Raw genomic sequence first — 17867 nt, forward strand, 5'->3', positions numbered from 1 at the left:
GGGATCCATGGCACACACTGCCAGGGGCTGGAATTCCAGTTCCCAGCCAGGAAAAGATGTTCCTGTCCTCAAAGGCAAAGCTCTTAAGAAGGAGCCAAAAGCCAAGTGCAGCAAGATCCTACAATGACATTTCACTGCCAGTCTTCATAACTTCACCCATGGTTGTTGTAGCTCATGGATTGGGAACTAAATCAGGGCAGGATCTTTGGTGGGAGCTGCCCTGGGTTAAGCCCTGGAGACACTGAGAGAGAAACAGAGCAGGCAAAGTGAGGCAGGAGAGAAAAGAGGACACCAATACAATCAGCTGAGAAGATGGCACTCTGAAAACAGAACTGGAACTGATGGAAAATGAATGGGACAGAAATCGATAGTTCTGAAAGTTTTATTTACTATCAAAATAGATCACACACACACAGACCTGCACAATCCCAATCCCACACCCTCAAATTTCAATCTCACTTCTCCCAATCGCCTTCCAACACCATCTCACCCTGCAGATTGTGGAATCAACTAGATATGGCATGAGACTGAGTTTTTCTGAGGTGGGAACAAGGCAATTTGACATGAATTGAGCCATTTTGGGGTAAAATTGAGGTGTTTTCAGTGGGATTGAATAATTTTGAGGTGACAGACCAATTTATCTTGAATTCTGGAGTGCAAGGATATGGAGAATACTTCCTGAAATCCCCCAAGAACACACAAATCTTCCAGAATATGTTCCCAAACCATAAATTCCACCTCAAACACCTGTTAAATAGTAGGATTTTAGATATCCTTGATCAATTACTTTCTTTTTTGTCATATTTCAAGTGTTTTTAAGTGATAAAGAAAAATCAGAAGAAAATTAAGGCCAAACCAAAAGGATAACCAGCCAGGTGTCCTCCCAACATGGATCACGGGAAATGTGGGTCACCAGGGCCATGACCAATGTGGATCCTCCCATGGGGGATGAAGCTAGAGCGGTACATGAAGCTCTTCGGCAGTTGGAGCACTTGCAGGACTTCCCTTACTGGTGCCTCCATTGGTGTCTGGTCAAGTCAGAGCTGCCAAAGAAACTCTTCCCACACTGGGGACACTCGTAGGGCCTTTCCCCAGTGTGGATGTGCCGGTGGGTGATGGGGATGGAGTTGTCCTTGAAGCCCTTCCCACAGTCAGGGCAGCAGAAGGGCCTCTCCTCAGTGTGAATCCACTGGTGGCCGAGGAGATTGGAGCTGGTCTGAAACCTCTTCTGACACTTGGGACACTCATAGGGCCTCTCCCCAGTGTGGATTATTTGGTTGATGATCAGCTGGGACCTACGACTGAAGCTCTTCTCACATTCCCCATACTTGTAGGGCATTCCCTGGTGTGGATCCTGTTGCCTTCTGATGCAAGGCAAGGCAACCTGGTTCTGAGGAAACGGCACGGCGACCCAAACTCTCCAGGGTCACTCGGACCAAGAACACACACAGACACCAGTATGGTGGATGGTTCAAGACCTTTATTGTCCCGCCTCGTCGGGTTTTATACTGGGAAAGTTTTTTCTCTACGTCAGGGGGTCTTACCTTACTTAGTAATTGGTTAGTAAGGAGTCGAAAGTTACTATTGTTAGGGGGGGCAACATTCTTGGGTGATCCTTTATCACTAGGCGTTAGGGGGAGAGGAATCCTGCTGCTTTCCGTGACATCACGAGATTTTCCGGGCTCCTGACCCTATCTACTACATCTCCCCCCTCCTTTTTCACAAATGAACTAAGTAGTCATATACATAGGTACTGAGATGAGGCATGGGGTTGTTGACAAAGAAAGGGGTTTGGTAAACCTGGGTAGAAAATCTTGTGACTGGCAGTGTTCCCTGGTCGAATTCACAGCAGTTGCTGCCGGCCTATGAACAGGATGTTAGCCTGTTCTAGGCGGGTCTCAATGAATGAATGAGACTAGCTTGTTCAGCAGGCATGGTCCGAAGGTGACAGCTAAAAGTAGCATTGCCAATGGACCTATTAGGGTAGAAATTAGGGTGGTTAGCCAAGGTGATTGATTGAACCAGGACTCGAACTAACCCTGTTGGGCTTCCCTGTCTTTCTGTCTCTGAGCCAGTCTGTTTCGGAGTTCTGCCATGGAGTCTCTCACGACTCCCATGTGGTCTGCATAGAAGCAGCACTCCTCCTTCAAGGCAGCACACAGGCCCCCTTGCTGCATGAACAGGAGGTCTAGTCCTCGCCTGTTCTGCAAGACCACTTCTGAGAGTGAGGAGACTGACTTCTCTAGAAAGGAGATTTCTCGATCCTCTGCAGGTCCTCGTCAATTGTTGCCTGCAGCTGTGACAGTCCTTGGTGCTGGGTCGCCAAGGCTGAGACTCCTGTGGCCGTTCCGGCTGCTCCTAGGCCCAGCAGCATTGCGATAGTTATACCTGTTACTATTTCTATTTTGTGGAGCCGACTGGGTTCCTCGAAATGGCGATACACTTCTTCATCTGTGTGGTACAGGACCCTAGGAACAATCAGAACTTGGACACAAAATTCGTTAGAGTCATCGAATTTGGCAAGGAACACACATGGACTCACTCCAGATCGCTGGCAAACCCACATCCCAGATGCGGATGGGACTACCCACTTATTGTTTTTCCCGTTGGGTTTGACAACTTCGGTGCAGACATTGCCTTTCCGCCTAGCTAGGGTTGCATTGCCAAAGCGTCTGCCCTGGCCTGTCACTTGACTCAGGGTGATTCCTTCGCGGGGGGTGTCCCCTCTACATTGGTTGGGTGCATCTGCTGTGGAGTAACTGAAGGGAGTGTTTAAAGCGACTCCTTTGTAAAAGGGAGGTTCGACATCGTAACAAAGCCAACAGGATTCGGTTAGGTTAGGGTTGGATTCGTTCAGGGATAGGAAGGTAGCTTCTAACATACGAAGGATTGGGTCTGAGTCCGACCCGGCTGAACGGCCTATATGAAAGGCTTCCGCATGGCTGGTTGGGATATCAGCGACCTTTGTGGGCAAGGCTTTGGGGTGGGTCGCGTTTCTCCATTTCGGCACGCTTTTAATCACTTTGTTGGGTCCGACCGCTCGGGGTGCCGACGGTTGGAGCCTAATAATTCGCACATTCACCTTCTCTTTTGACCCTTGAAGGACTACTGTCCACGTTCTGCCTATTGCCCAGCTAGGGTGATGTGGCTGCAAGACTGTCCTGTTGTAGTCTGCGCATTTCCGAAATTTGGGGATTTTATGACGGTTTTGATAAAAGTTTCCGTGGAGGAAGGGGGGTGTTTTGCAGCCGGTGGGTGCCCAGGTGAACTGTAAGAATTTGTCGGGCTCTTGTGGCTCCCACCCAGGCCCTGACGGTCTGGCATCTTTGACAATGGTTTCGCAGCCCCAGTGCCCACAATGTCCCCACGCTGGATGATTGCAGTAGCTTTTCCCAGGGTTTGAAGCTGGGCACCAGTAGGATAGGTACATGTGTGTGGCGTGTGGGGAATTGGGGTCTACCTTTGGCCGTCCTGGAAACAGGTCGGTGATGCAGAGCGCGAAGGATGGGGTGTTTGGTGTGGTGACTTCTCTGAGCACCTTGTCACTACTAAGGTGTTGCATGACCCACCTGAATGGCCGATGGGGGTAGTGATCTGGGCTGGCTTGCCCTCTGGCAACAAGCCCCAACAGCAAAATCACACAGAAACACCGTTGACACTTGGGTCTCACCCGTGCGAGTCTCTCGGGCGCTGCCTGGCGGCTTGGTGGTCTGTCACTTACCTCAGGAATGGGGATGTACACGTCACGAGGATGTCCCATGAGCATGTCCTGTAAACAGAAACTCGCAACTCTCGTCAGTCTCATTCTGCTCGCTATGGAGGTCCGGCTTAATTGACTTAAGTGGACACCACCTAATTTGCCGTCCTTTTTGACAGCTGCGTACCCTCGCCCCGTGAGCATCAACCTCCAGCCCCGTTCCCATTCGCCTTGCTCATTTCTAGTTACCACCTGCAGGCCCTCCTCTAGCGTTCGAGTGGCCCAGTGCTTTTCGACGGGACTGTTTGTTTCATCTCCTCTAGGGAATTGATTCAGTGCCAGCAAAGCGGTTGCCAGTATACGTGCCTGGTCTTCTGGGGGAATGGCGATGGCAAAGCCCTCCGCTTTCACCAACACTTCTATCTTGGTTTTTAGGGTCTGATTTGCTCTCTCGACTATGGCCTGCCCGGTACTGTTATACGGGATACCTCGCACTAATGTGATACCCCATTTTGAAGCGAACTCTTGCACTGGTTTAGAAGTGAACCTGGAACCGTTGTCAGTTTTGATCTGTTTGGGGATACCAAGCCAGGCCATGGCTGTCAGCCAGTGCTGAATTGTGGCCTTGGAGTTTGCTTTGGGGTGCTGTGCGGCTATGATCGTTCCTCTATAAGTGTCTACTGTCACTGCAAGCCATGCTCGGGGCTTCAGCAGTTCACACCAAGTGAAGTCCAACTGCCAGATTTCTGAGGGCTTGAGACCTCTCGGGTTGACCCCGCAGTTCCACAGGGGTGACTTCTGGCAGTACGGGCAAGTGGCTACCACATGTTTCGCGTCCGCTGTCGAGATTTCGCATCTCTTCGCCAGTGCTTTGGCTCCGATGTGGAGCGACTTGTGCAGTTGACGGGCTTCCTGCAACGTCCCTATGCCTTTTGCTGCGGCGTCCGCTTTGTCGTTGCTGATCTGGAAGTAACCTTTGACTGGGTCGTGGCTGTTGATGTGAATGACTGACACGGTGCCCTGTCGCGAGGAGAGTGCTTCTTCTAGCATTAGGGCTGCTGCTGATGTCGTCACTCCTGGTCCTGCCATGGCTAGGCAAAGCCTTGCCATGAATATAGAGTCCGTTACGATGTTGAGGTGTTCTTCTTGGAAGAGTCCGCATGCCCAGACGACCACTGCTGCCTCCAGCTGTTGCACTGACAGTGTGGGGTCCCATGCTTTGACGCAGTGCCCTTGACCTTTGGCGGCATGTCCATGTCGACTACGGTCAGCAGCTGAGTCCAGGGTGGCTCGGAGGAGTAGGAGATTTCTCCTCTGAAGCCAGTGAGAGCAAGGGCCAGGTATTCCGATATTGTGGCTGACTCCAAGGTCGGTTGCTTGCGGAAAGGGAGGTGGATGCTTGTCGGCTCTGTTCCCAGGTGTCTCAAGGCGAGTTTCCTGCCTTTCATGATTAGGTTAGCGATGCATTCGATTCCTGGGGAAAATGCACGAGCAGATCTTCCGAGCACCACCCATTGAATCAGTCGGGCCTTTTCAAAAGGTCCTTGGGCCAGTGCTCCCACTCCTCCCTTCGGTGTAAAGTGGACGTATAGGTCCAGCAGCATGGCTGGGTTCCATCTGGCAAGTGTGCTAGTGGACATCTGGCTTTCGATGAAGTCGAGGGAGCTCGTTGCCTGCGGTGTCAACTCCTTGGGATCCCAGGGGTTCGTTCCTTTCAGGAGGTCGTACAAAGGGTCCATGATCTCGGGAGGAACTTGGATGATGTTGCTAAGCCACTGTAGCGATCCCACCAGGCGTTGCACGTCGTGGAGTGTTTTGATGTCTCGACAGACCTTTGCCTTGGGGGGTGTCACGTAGGAGCTGGTGATCCCCACTCCCAGGAAAGTCACGCAGGGTCCTCTCTTGATCTTTGCGCTCGCGATCTCGAAGCCGTTGGCCTGAAGGGTTTCCGTGATTGTGGACACCAGGTGATCTACTTGGCTTGCTGATGGTGCAGCGACTAAGATGTCGTCCATGTATTGAATGATGGTTGCGTCGGGATAGGAGTGTCGGACCGGCATCAGTGCTTTGTCCACGGTGATTTCGCATATGACAGGGCTGTCAACAAGACCTTGTGGAAGTACCCTCCATTGGAAGCAGAGATTGGGCCGCTCGCCATTTCAAAATGCCACGGAAAAGGTAAACTATTCTCTGTCCTCAGGGTGCAGGGGTATCGAAAAGAAACAGTCCTTGATGTCCAGCACTGCACATGGCTGCCTTTCGGGGATGGCTGAGTGTCTGGACTGGACCCATGGGTCGGATCGTCTTGTTCACTTCTCTCAGGTTGTGGATGAGGCGATAGCCTTCTCCACACCTTTTGAGGATCACAAATACAGGGGTGTTCCACAGGCTGACGGAGGGTTCTATGTGACCCTTTCACAGTTCGCGGTCGACCAGTCCAGCAAGGCGGCCATTCGAGGCTCTGTCAGGGGCCAATGCTCGACCCATACGGGGTCTGATGATTTCCAAGTCAATTTGATTGGCAGCGGAGTGTGTACGGCAGTGGTCCTCAGGATAAATTTGTAATCCAGAAACCTAGCAAGGAAAGAACATCCCTTCCCAACAGGGGTGGAGAATTTTGCAAAATGTAGGGGTAGATTGCTACTGTCTGTTCTGGTCCCTTTTTTGTGTGAAGTGTTATAGCCACCAGCTGGGTGCTTTTCCATGCCTGGGACTGCCCTCCCACTCCGTTCACTGGAGGGACTTCTTTGAATTGCCAATGCCCGGGCCAATGCGCTTGGGGAATAATTGTGCAGTCTGATCCCATGTCCGCCCAGAACTGAAGCCCTATGACGTGGGGATCCTGACTGCGGTAAAGGCGGCATGTCCCCCACACCATCAGGGGCTCCTTCCCTATTCTCATGGCCAGGGCCACCCAGGGATCCCGCGCTGGGGCGTCCCCTGCTGGTCCTTTGACACCGGCGCGGCTTGTGGCGGTGGGGGGTGCGAAAGCATTACTGGTGGTATTGTGCAGTTCTGGCACTGTGTTGTAGGTGGGGATATAAAATTGACTGCTCCTTGTGGGGGCATGGGGTACGAGGGCCCCCTGCCCCACTGGGGTTTTCTGTAACTAGGCCGCTGCACATTCCAGGTGGGAGGGGGCTGAACGCGGCCCGGCCACCCCCTCCCTCTCCTGTTTCCCTGAAGCCTGGATCTGCATTCTTTAGCTAAATGTCCCTTCTTCCCACATGCCCAGCACAGTCCCTTAAGTTCTCCTTTGCGTGGTGGAGCAGCTGCTGATAGGCGCCTTGGCTGGGGGCAGTTTACTGCCAAGTGACCTGCCTGGCCACACTTAAGGCATGCCATCACACTGGTTATTGCAGTGTGAACTCCTGCTTGGATAGGAGCAAGGTGTTCCTCCTTTGCCACGTGTCTGATCATGTCGGCTATGTTAGCCCCAGGTGGCAGTGATCTTAAAATGTCCTTGGTGGCTGAGTTGCATTGCTGGCGTAGGCAGTCTGCCAGCACGGGACCTTTTGCCTCTGAGGGTAATGAGGAGGAATCTAATGCTGCCTGAAGCCTGTCCACAAACTGAGTGAACCTCTCACTGTCGCCCTGTCTTATGGTGGACCACGGGGCAGGGTTAGCCACTACTTTGGAAGCAGAAAGAATGGCCTCTCGGGCAGCCCATGTGGTTGTCATAACTTCATGGGCCCTTAATCCCTCAGCCTGGGCCTAGGGGGTGATCATAGTGGGGTCTCTACCCATCAATCTCTGTATACTAGAGCCGTGTAGTGGATGGTCAGGTCCCGTTATCTGGGCTAGCTCCTTTGTGCATTGATCCTCCCACCCCTTTTTAAAAACAATCATTCCTGCCCCATCAAAAATCATTCTGCACATCTGTTTGATGTCAAAGGGAAGCATGTCATCCCCCCCAAAAACGCCGTCAATAAGTGTGGTAACCATGGCAGAATTAATTCCCTTGTCTGCAATCGCTTTAATAATCGCCTGTACCTCTTTTGGATTCACTGGAGAATAGGTCCTTCTTTGGTTTTCGCCTGCCCCCCCAACACGGACTGGGAACACTAGCTTGGCTGAAGGGACAGGCTATCTTTATTTTTCGCCAGTCTGTAAGTGGGGTCCGGTCTTTCTCTGATGACCCCTTCACCCATGCGGGAGCGCTGCAACTAGAGACCTTATATGCTGCTGCCCTCCCTCTGTTAAGGCTAGAATCCGAATTGGAGCTCTCCGACTCCCTCTCAGACTCGTCCCGGCTCAAGTCTGAGTTGGAGTCGGAAGCCGAAAGACGAAGTACTTCTGGGCTGCTCTGCCTTTTTCTCGGGCTCCGACCCCGCCCCCTCCTGTGGGGGGCGGACCGTTCCCTCCCCCTGGGGTCCCCCCGCCTCCTGCTGGGAGAGGTCCTTGCCTTATATGGGCTTAATTTGAATAGAGCGCTCTGATTGGTCTCACCCTCCACCGCGGGGACCGCCCCCCCTCCCTGCTCGCCTGCGCATGCCATGTTAGGCACGCTGACTCCATTTCCGCCCTTTTCCCCCTCTTCTCTTCCGCCCTGACCACGCGGTTGGTCGCCATTTTCGAGCCCATACAGTGTTGGAGAGATTTTATCGATCCAGGCGGTTTCTGACCATCCTGCCGCTTCCCGCGCATCCTCCGCCAGCTCCCCCCAAAACCACTGCGCCCGTTGCTCTGCCTCCTGCGTTGGGTCGGCAATCGGCGGGGTGGGGACGGGTAGAGGAGCCGCGGTTTTGCCGAGAGGCTCCGAGGGGGGGCTGGGATCTGGTGGGCTCCGCGGGGGGGTTGGGGGGTCTCCTGGGGGTTTTGGGCTCGGGCTGGAGGGGAGGTGGGACGCGCCTAGCCCCCGCACATCCCCATCTTCAATCTGATCACTTTCCAGGGTGGTCTGTGTCATAGCTCCCACCCCCAATTGTGGAGTGGCTATTAAGCAGCTTCTGGCAGCTTTCCAGGTTTCTTGCTCTTGTCGAGTTTTTTGCAGAGCCCGGATGACTCTGCCCCATGATTTTAGGGCTTTCCCTGAGCCTGAAAACACGGTATCCTCGGCCAGGGTTTTTGTACAATTATCCCACACCTCCAGGTGTAAAATATCCACAGGGCTTTCTATAGCCCCCAGCTTGATCAATCTTGGCAATGCGAGAGTCATATCTTTAAGCTTACATTCAATCCCCCACCTCACTTACTACCTTTGCAATTGCTTCCATGATTCGAGGGCGTCCCCTCCGCTGCACAAGGCCAGCTGTGCAGCCGCCGTCCTCTCTCCAGGCGAATCCCCGTTCCCCGGGCGCTGGTTCGATCCCGGGTTTCCGGCACCAGTTGTTGCCTTCTGATGCAAGGCAAGGCGACCTGGTTCTGAGGAAATGGCAAGGCGACCCAAACTCTCCAGGGTCACTCGGGCCAAGAACACACGCTAACACCAACATGGTGGATGGTTCAAAGGCCTTTATTGTCCCGTCTCGTCGGGTTTTATACTTGGGAAAGTTTTTTCTCTACGTCAGGGGGTCTTACCTTACTGTAATTGGTTAGTAAGGAGTCGAAAGTCACTAGTGTTAGGGGGGACTACATTCTTGGGTGATCCCTTATCACTAGGTGTTAGGGGGAGAGGAATCCTGCTGCTTTCCGTGACATCGCGAGATTTTCTGAGTGCCTGACCCTATCTACTACATTGGATTGGAGATTCAAAACCAGGAATTAATTTATTTTCATAAATCAATTGCAGGCAGCCAGCTTTGTGAATATTTTCCAGGAGTTGGTCGGGGGTACCGACCAAAGGCTGTCTCCTTTCCAAGGGGTTTAGCCCCGCTGCCCAATGAGCAGTGTGCTGAGTTAGGGACCATGGGATGCGTCTGTCTGCTGTTGTTAGGAACACCCCATGTCCCCAGCACCCACCGGCTTCTTGTTCTGGTAAAAGAATCTGATCTCCCCCAGTGAGAGACACTTGACAAATGTGTTCTGTTTCAGATTTTTGGGGGAGAAGCCCGTACTGCTTTGCAAGTTTTGTAAATTCAGTAGCAGTTTACGGGATTTCTTTAGTGGTTTTTTGCGGGCTAAGATCTTCATTATTGATATAGTTGCATTCTGTTTTACTTAGAGGTTTCATGTTATTACAGCAGTGTTTCCTGCAATTTTTCATCAGGGCTAATTCTTTTTGAGGGCAATTTTGATTAATGTGAGGAGTTTCTTTCTCTTCTGTTTCTTTTGAGGAATCAGAGTTCTGTGAATTTTTAACATGTTCCTCTCTCAGGGCAGCCCGTAATAAGTTATTTACGTTTCTTTCTTCATCCAATTGTTTTTGCAAAACTTCAACTAGGTTTTGAAGGGAGTCTATGATAGCATTTTCCTCACTTTTTCGCTTAAAGTGAGTTTCTATTGCTGCTGTGAGGCAGGCACCCAAGACTGAGCAGAGGACGGTTTTATTTGTGCCCAGTATTGAATTTTGATTTATGTTGCATAGAAGATATTCTATCAATAACACTTTCTAAGTTAAACCAATTGCAGCTTGCCCATTCTTCTCCCCCCAGAGAAGGTGTGGCATTGTATTTAGCAAGCAGAGCATAAAATTCAGCTTTATCTTTTGCACTGAAGTTTTTAGTTTTTTTGTGAGGGGACCAAAGCTACACCAGGGAGTTAAGTTAAGTTACACAAATCACACAGCCTTTCCACTGTCCCCTGGCTTCCCTGGGTAGTTGAAGAGACAGAATCAGTCTGGGAGGCCCTGTGAGGTTGCTTCAAATTTGTCTCTTCCCTCCCAGACAGTACAGATACGCACTCACATGAACACACACACACAAATGTTTTCTTTGTGAGGGGACCAGAAACCTAGAACAGGGAAAAAGCCACTCAGCCTTTGCCGGGCCGCCCCTCGCTCCCTGTGTAGGTGAAGGGATAATATCTGTCTAAAAGGCACAGCTTATTTCTTCAGGTCTGTCCCTTCCCTTTTTAGACAGTCCAGGTACACAAAATACAACAGTAAAAAGAGTAACAGTTTCAAATTCAGCTCAAACACAACAGTAACAGGTTCAGATTCAACTCAAATACAACAACAACAGTATCAATATCAATATCAATATCAGTAACAGCATCAATATCAGGATCAGGAGAAGTATCAGTGTCGGTGTCAGTGCCTGTATCAGAGTCAGCAACAGTAGTGACAGTAACAGTTTCCCCTGTTTTGCACTGAGAGATCTTTTGTACCAATTCCGGAGACAGAGCACTCAATTTAGCATGGGATTTCCCTGCAAATCCCTCTGCCTGCTGGAATACTGTACGTGACGCCAATTTAATGTCAGGGTCCATCCTAGTGGACAGATGACCTGATGGTTCGTAGGAATGATCTCAGAGTGCAAAACACCAACACGGTACAAGGGGGTTTGCAGTGATAATCAAAACAAATGCAGTTTTATTGAAATAACCACAGCAAAAATGCGATAGAGGGATTAAGGGAGAGAAAAAGAGAGAGAAAGAGAGAGAGAGAGCGAGAGGGGATATAGCTACCAACGCAGAGACGAAGTCCTTTGGTGCAGTCCAGCCGAGGCTCCGCCTGCTACATTGGGGAGATCTCGAAGGCTCTAGCTAACTCAGAGGTTTTTATTACTGAAAATTGTGAGGGGGGGGAAACAGATACAATAGGGAACAGATGTAACAGGTAGTCCATGTTCTCAACAGTAAATGAGCTTGATGGATGTAACAGGTAGTCTATGTTCTTAGCAATAAACGAGAGCCATCGTATTTTTGGTCCAGTGGTCACAACCTGCAGGCAAACATCTCGCTTCGGTCAGCTTTCCTCCCCACACACCTCCCCCGGGCTGGGGGTTTCAGTTCCAGTCCTTGGAAGGAGCAGAGGGGCCTGTTAGGAGTTTCATGTCTCAGTCCTTGATGGAGAATCTTCTTACATCTCAGTCTGTCTGTCATGGTGGTTGTAAAACAGGCGAGGGTCTTCTGTGGGAAACTCAGGAGAAGTCCTGCCAGGCCGAGAGGTGGGACATCTTCCAGAGCTGCTATTGTTGCAAACGGGGCATGGTGCCCTCTTCTTAGCATACAGCAAACACACTTGTGTAAACAGTAGCTCAACACTGAGCTTTCAGGTCTCGGGGCCCGCGGCGTGTGACTTTTCTCCTTCAGAGCCAGATATAGATGGGGGGGGGGGGGGGTCTTCTCCTCAGTGGTCTCCCAAGGATGATCGTGAGGCAGATGAGGGAAAATTAGGACAGACTCTCACACCAGCCCCTGTAATCCAGGAGGAAGCAGTTGGTGACCTGCTGAGCCAATCAGATGCTCACAGGTGTGATCAGATGGGATCCATCCTAGGGGGATGAGGGAGCTGTGGATGAGCTCCCCAAGCTGCTCTCCATCATTTACCATCAGAGCTGGCTCAGCAGGGAGGGCCCAGGGGACTGGAGGTGCCAGTGTGAGCCCATCCCCAAGAAGGGCTGGAAGGAGGAGCTGGGGAACTCCAGGCCTGTCAGCCTTACCTGGGTCCCAGCAAGGTTATGGAACAGATCACCCTGAGTGCCATCACAGGGTGCCCACAGGATGGCCGAGGGGTCAGAGCCAGGAAGCGTGGATTCCAATGTCTGCATGAAATGGTCTGGATGAGGGGATTGTGTCCAACATCAGCAAATCTGCAGATGACACCAAGCTGGGTGTGAGTTTGGATCTGATGGAGGATGGAGGTAGGAGGGCTCTGCACAGGGCCCTGGACAGGCTGGATCCAGGGCCCAAATCCAACACGGTGAGGTTTAACAAGTCCAAGTGCCAGGTCCTGCACTTTGGCCACAACAACCCCTGCAGCAGTACAGGATGGGGACAGAGTGGCTGGAGAGCAGCCAGGCAGAAAGGGACCTGCAGGGACTGATGGACAGCAGGCTGGACATGAGCCAGCAGTGTGCTCAGGTGGGCAAGGAGGCCAATGGCTCCTGGCCTGGCTCAGGAATGGTGTGGCCAGCAGGAGCAGGGCTGTGATTCTTCCCCTGTGCTCAGTACTGCTTGGGCAGCACCTCGAGTGCTGTTTGCAGTTTTGGGGCCCCAATTTAGGAAGGACATGGAGGGGCTGGAGAATTTCCAGAGAAGGGCAACAAGGCTGGGGAGGGATCTGGTACACAAGTCCTGAGAGGAGTGGCTGAGGAAGCTGGGGTTGTTTATCTTGGAGAAGAGGAGGCTCAGGGGAGACAAGGCAGTGTCAGGGCACAGGTTGGACTTGATAATCTCCAAGGTCTTTTCCAACCTTGCTCATTCTTTGATTCTCTGGAACCACTCTTGGAGCAGACTCAGGATGAGCCCTGGGCCTCCTCTTCAGAAGCTCCAGCAGCCCAGGGTCCCTCAGCTTCCCCTGCCAGCCCCAAAGCCCATCCTGTCAGTCCAGCGGAGCCTCTGCAGCTCCTCCTCACTGCCCCGAACAGGGAGCCCCAGAGCCAGACACAGCAGCCCAGATGTGCCCCCCTGACCTGGGGTACCTCTGGCAAGGGAGCAGCACCAGGCACTGCAGGAGCCTGCAGACAATTCCTGCAGCACTTGTAGGATGATCCTGCTACCCAAGGGACGTTCCCATGGTGCCAAGTCAGGAACTGCAATGGGGAGTGGGGCCAGAGAGGAAAGGGCAAACAGGGATGGGCTGTTTGCAGGGCAGAGAACAGGGCTGGGCAAGAGGGAGAAATCTGGAACAAGAAAGAGGAGAGAAAGCAAAGGTGAAGCGGAATACTTGCTCAGGGCAGTTTGGGGGTGGTTGCCAGGCAGCCCTGGCTCTGAGAAACAGTGTCTGCAGTGGCACAGGAAACTCCCAGCTGATGGGAACAAACTTTCTGGCTGACTGCAGAAGCCAGGACAAAGCTGAGTGTTTTCCCTGGCGTCCCCCAGCCCTTGCTGGCCCCAGGGGCTGATGGCATTTGTGCTCCCTCAGGTTCATGTCCCCACACCAACAGCATGGGGGTGCTCCCCCTGCTGTGTGCAATGCAAACAGGGGCTGCTGAGCCAGTGCTGCCGTGTCTGTGCCTGCAAGGATGGGGCACCTGTGTGAGCTGGGGGAGAGGCCAGGGCTGCAGAGGATGGATGTTTTTGGCAGCTCCACCAGGATGCTCTGGGACACTGCCCTGCACTGTGCAGCGCACTGGGGATGGATCAGCCCCTGCTCTGCTGCTCCTTCCCATCTCCCCCAGGGCCCAGCCATGCTGTTTGCCCCCAGCCTGCCCACGGCCAGCCTGGGGCAGCTCACGGGGGTTTTGTGTTCTGAGCATTGGCCTGGGCATTTTCTTGAGTGAGCCTGGGCAAGGAGCCTGGAGCCCCCAGGCCCTGGCCTGAGGTGTCAGCGCTGCCCCAGCAGTGCCCATGGCCTGTCCCTGCTGCAGCCCCAGCACTGCCACCCCCAGGGCTGTGCCCGGCCCCGAGAGCACTCAGGCCCTGGAGCAACACCAGGGCCACCAGGGCAGCGGGGCAGGGCCATGGCAGCAGCACTGGCAACACCAAGTGCTGCTGCTGCTGGGCACAACTGCTGGGCCAGCACTGGTCTGCCCCAGCTCTGCATACAGACATTGCTGCTGCAGCTCCAGAGAAGGAAAAAGGGCATCTCTGCAGAAAACTCTACTGGGAAGTCCTTTATTTCCTTTAAAGTCACCCAGAGTTCAGCCCCTCATTGACACAGTCTGAGGCCACAGGAAATTTGGAGAGACAAAAAAATGGCAAATGGCAGAAACAATGATACTTTTTCTGGACTATATTTAAACATAAAACAAAGGAAAAGAACCTCCACAGTTTAGCCAAAAAGAAGTAGCAAAGATGACTTTGATTACCAGTTATTCGCAGATATTGCCCAGCACTTTAATGTTCCTGAAAGCATGCAGTCATCAGTCTCCACACTGCAGCCTTGAGCTCCTGGTTCCTCAGGCTGTAGATGAGGGGATTCAGGGCTGGAGGCACCACCGAGTACAGAACTGAAAGGGCCAGATCCAGGGATGGGGAGGAAATGCTGGGAGGCTTCAAATAGGCAAATGTGCCTGTGCTGATAAACACGGATAGCACACCCAGGTGAGGGAGGCAGGTGGAAAAGGCTTTGTGCCGTCCCTGTTCAGAGGGGATCCTCAGCACAGCCCTGAAGATCTGCACATAGGAGAAAACAATGAACACAAAACAGCCAAATGCCAAACAGGCACTGACAGCAACAAGTCCCACCTCCCTGAGTTGGGATTTGGAGCAGGACAGCTTGAGGATCTGTGGGATTTCACAGAAGAACTGGCCCAGGGCATTCCCATGGCACAGGGGCAGGGAAAATGTATTGGCTGTGTGCAGCAGTGAATAGAGAAAGGCACTGGCCCAGGCAGCTGCTGCCATGTGGGCACAAGCTCTGCTGCCCAGGAGGGTCCCGTAGTGCAGGGGTTTGCAGATGGACACGTAGCGGTCATAGCACATGATGGTCAGGAGGGAAAGCTCTGCTGACATGAAGAACATAAAGAAAAAGAGCTGAGCAGCACATCCAGTGTAGGAGATGTTCCTTGTGTCCCAGAGGGAATTGTGCATGGCTTTGGGGACAGTGGTGCAGATGGAGCCTAGGTCAGCGAGGGCCAGGTTGAGCAGGAAGAAGAACATGGGCGTGTGCAGGTGGTGGCCGCAGGCTACGGCGCTGATGATGAGGCCGTTGCCCAGGAGGGCAGCCAGGGAGATGCCCAGCAAGAGGCAGAAGTGCAGGAGCTGCAGCTGCCGCGTGTCTGCCAATGCCAGCAGGAGGAAGTGGCTGATGGAGCTGCTGTTGGACATTTGCTGTGGCTGCACATGGGGACCTCTTCATGGAGAAAGGACAGTGATAGGTCAGGAGAGGCTGCTTGGAGGCAAACCTGGGCCATTCCCTGCAGACTGTCTTGCTGGGACTCACCCACCCTTGTTCCTTCTCTGGGAAAACCTTCACCTGGGTCCCCTGCCTGAGCTCCAGTTGTGCAGGCTGAGTTTGCCAGGAGCAGCCAGGCCTGTGCATGAGGGCCCTGAAGGAGCCATCCCTGCCCCACTGCCCTGGGTTTGTGGCCATGGGGCAGAGGGACAAGGCTGGATATTCAGGATTTGTCAGAGGAACCACTCCTAATGCAGAAAGGCTTGGTAGTGTCTGCACTCCCATTTCTAAAGGAAATAGAGGGCAGGAGTTGGTTTTAGGAATTGTTTTGCTCCCCACACATCATTCCTGGCTCTCTGAGGTCAGAAATCCCCAGCATTTTGGCTGCACTCAGAGTTTGCCACTTAGAGATGTGAGAGGGAAAGTATTCCCTGTGGCTAAAGGAAGGTGAGGGGCTGGATGGGCTTGTTCCCAGCTGCCCTGGCTTTGCACCTTAGGCTGCAATCAGAGCACAATCACACTCCTGGGTCAGCCTGGGATAAACCAGACCCTGCCCAGAGCAGAGGGATCCCTTAATGTCTCACCCTCTCTAATGGCCTCTGGGCAAGGTCTCAGCACCCCCTTGTGCCAAGGACACTCATGGCTCCCTTGGCAAACCCAGCAGCATTTCCTCAGCTGTTGCAGCTCTGCCCTTCCCCATGGGACATTCAGGAAACTCCCAGAGGCTCTGGCACAGATTTGCACCCAGGAGGGCAGCTCAGAGCTTGGAAGGGCACAGCAAGGAGATCCCCCTGGCTGTGCCCATGATGGGATCTCAGGGAGGGGGCTCAGCTCATTCCCCTTTCCCATGGACTGCTTTACCCACAGCCCCATAGGTGCCAGGGAAGCTTGGACACCGCATTTCCATGGACAGCCCTGCCTGGCAGGAACGCCAAGGGCAGTGCCTGACTTAGCTGCTGCAAATGCCAGAGCCTCCCTGAGAGCAGCAGAAAACAGTGACAATATCAGGGCAGTGCAGAACCAAGAGAAGATGTTGTGGTGCTGTGCCTGAGAGGGCAGGGCAGAGACAGCTGGGCACTCAGGACAGTGTTCCTGTGCCCAGCTGTGCCCGGCACCTCCCACACACCAACCGTGCCCTCATCCTGCCCCCAGCTCTGCTCTCTTCAGCCCCCTCTCCTTCCCTGAGCATCTCCCTGGGCCTGGACATTCCCTCCTGAGAGGAGCCTTGTCCCTGCCAGCGCTCACAGAGTCCATCCCACCCTGTGTGCCCTGGCCGGGGCCCTACAGAAACCTGCCTGTGTGCAGGGCCCTGGCTGGGGCAGGCTCTGTGTGCAGCTGGGCAAGGGCAGCTCAGGAGAGCCCTGCTGGTCCCTGCAGAGGTGATGCTGCTGCTGTCCAGGGCTGAGGAGTAGCTGAGGGCCTTTGGGAGGCTCCCAGCAGAGAGACTGACCAGCTTAAGTCACAGTTCTGGAGTCTGTGTAAATGTTCAAACATTCCTTTGATGATCCTCTGTGTCCCTTTCAACTCAGAATGTTCTGCGAATCTGGGATTACAATTCCTGTTCTGCTTCTCTCATCCCCCTGTTGTCTATAATCCAAAGAGAAAAAAAAAAAAAAACCCTTGCAGCAGTGTTAGAACAGTAAAGTAAAGTAAAAGCCAGACACTTATTGGAAGCTTCCAGGTGTCCCAGTGGGAAAGGGCATACCCACCTCCTGATTTCAACAATTTATTAAGGTTGATAATTAGGATATTTAAGAGGAGTGTCCAAAAGGAGATTCAGTTTCCCTAGTTACACACCCCTGGGTCAACCCATTGGAGTAGGTCCAAAGGCTTCTTTGCCTTCACTTTTTATAATGACTGCTCATATTCTGCTCATTCTCAAAACCTAAAATGCTCCTATATGTCCAGTTCCTAGAAGACTATATAGTATTTCAGGACTATATAAAAGAATAGGACTATACAGCATTTTAGGAATATATTTAGACAGTCAGGTTATTAAGAGAAAGATAAGGAAACATACTAGATTTAATTCAGGATTAAAGCTATATAAGAATATAATAGTGGTTTAATACAGTTAAGAGTTTAGTAGAGTTAAGTAAGGATTGTAGAATTGTAACTATATAATAGTAATTCAGAGAGCTATGAATATATAGAAATGTAAAAAATACAAAAAACGTTTTGTCACAACCCCAACATTCCCATCTTTCTCCAAGCAGGAAATTGAAAACACTCTCAGGAATGCTCCTGAACTTTACAGCAATCCCTGGCTTACCTTCTTTGGGAAGTGTCCTCCAGAGCTGTGCCCAGGCAGGTCTGGAGCTGGCAGCAGCCCTGCCCCACCCAGCCCCT

Source organism: Melospiza melodia, unplaced genomic scaffold (genome assembly GCF_035770615.1).
Source record: "Melospiza melodia melodia isolate bMelMel2 unplaced genomic scaffold, bMelMel2.pri scaffold_70, whole genome shotgun sequence".
Taxonomy (NCBI): Eukaryota; Metazoa; Chordata; class Aves; order Passeriformes; family Passerellidae; genus Melospiza; species Melospiza melodia.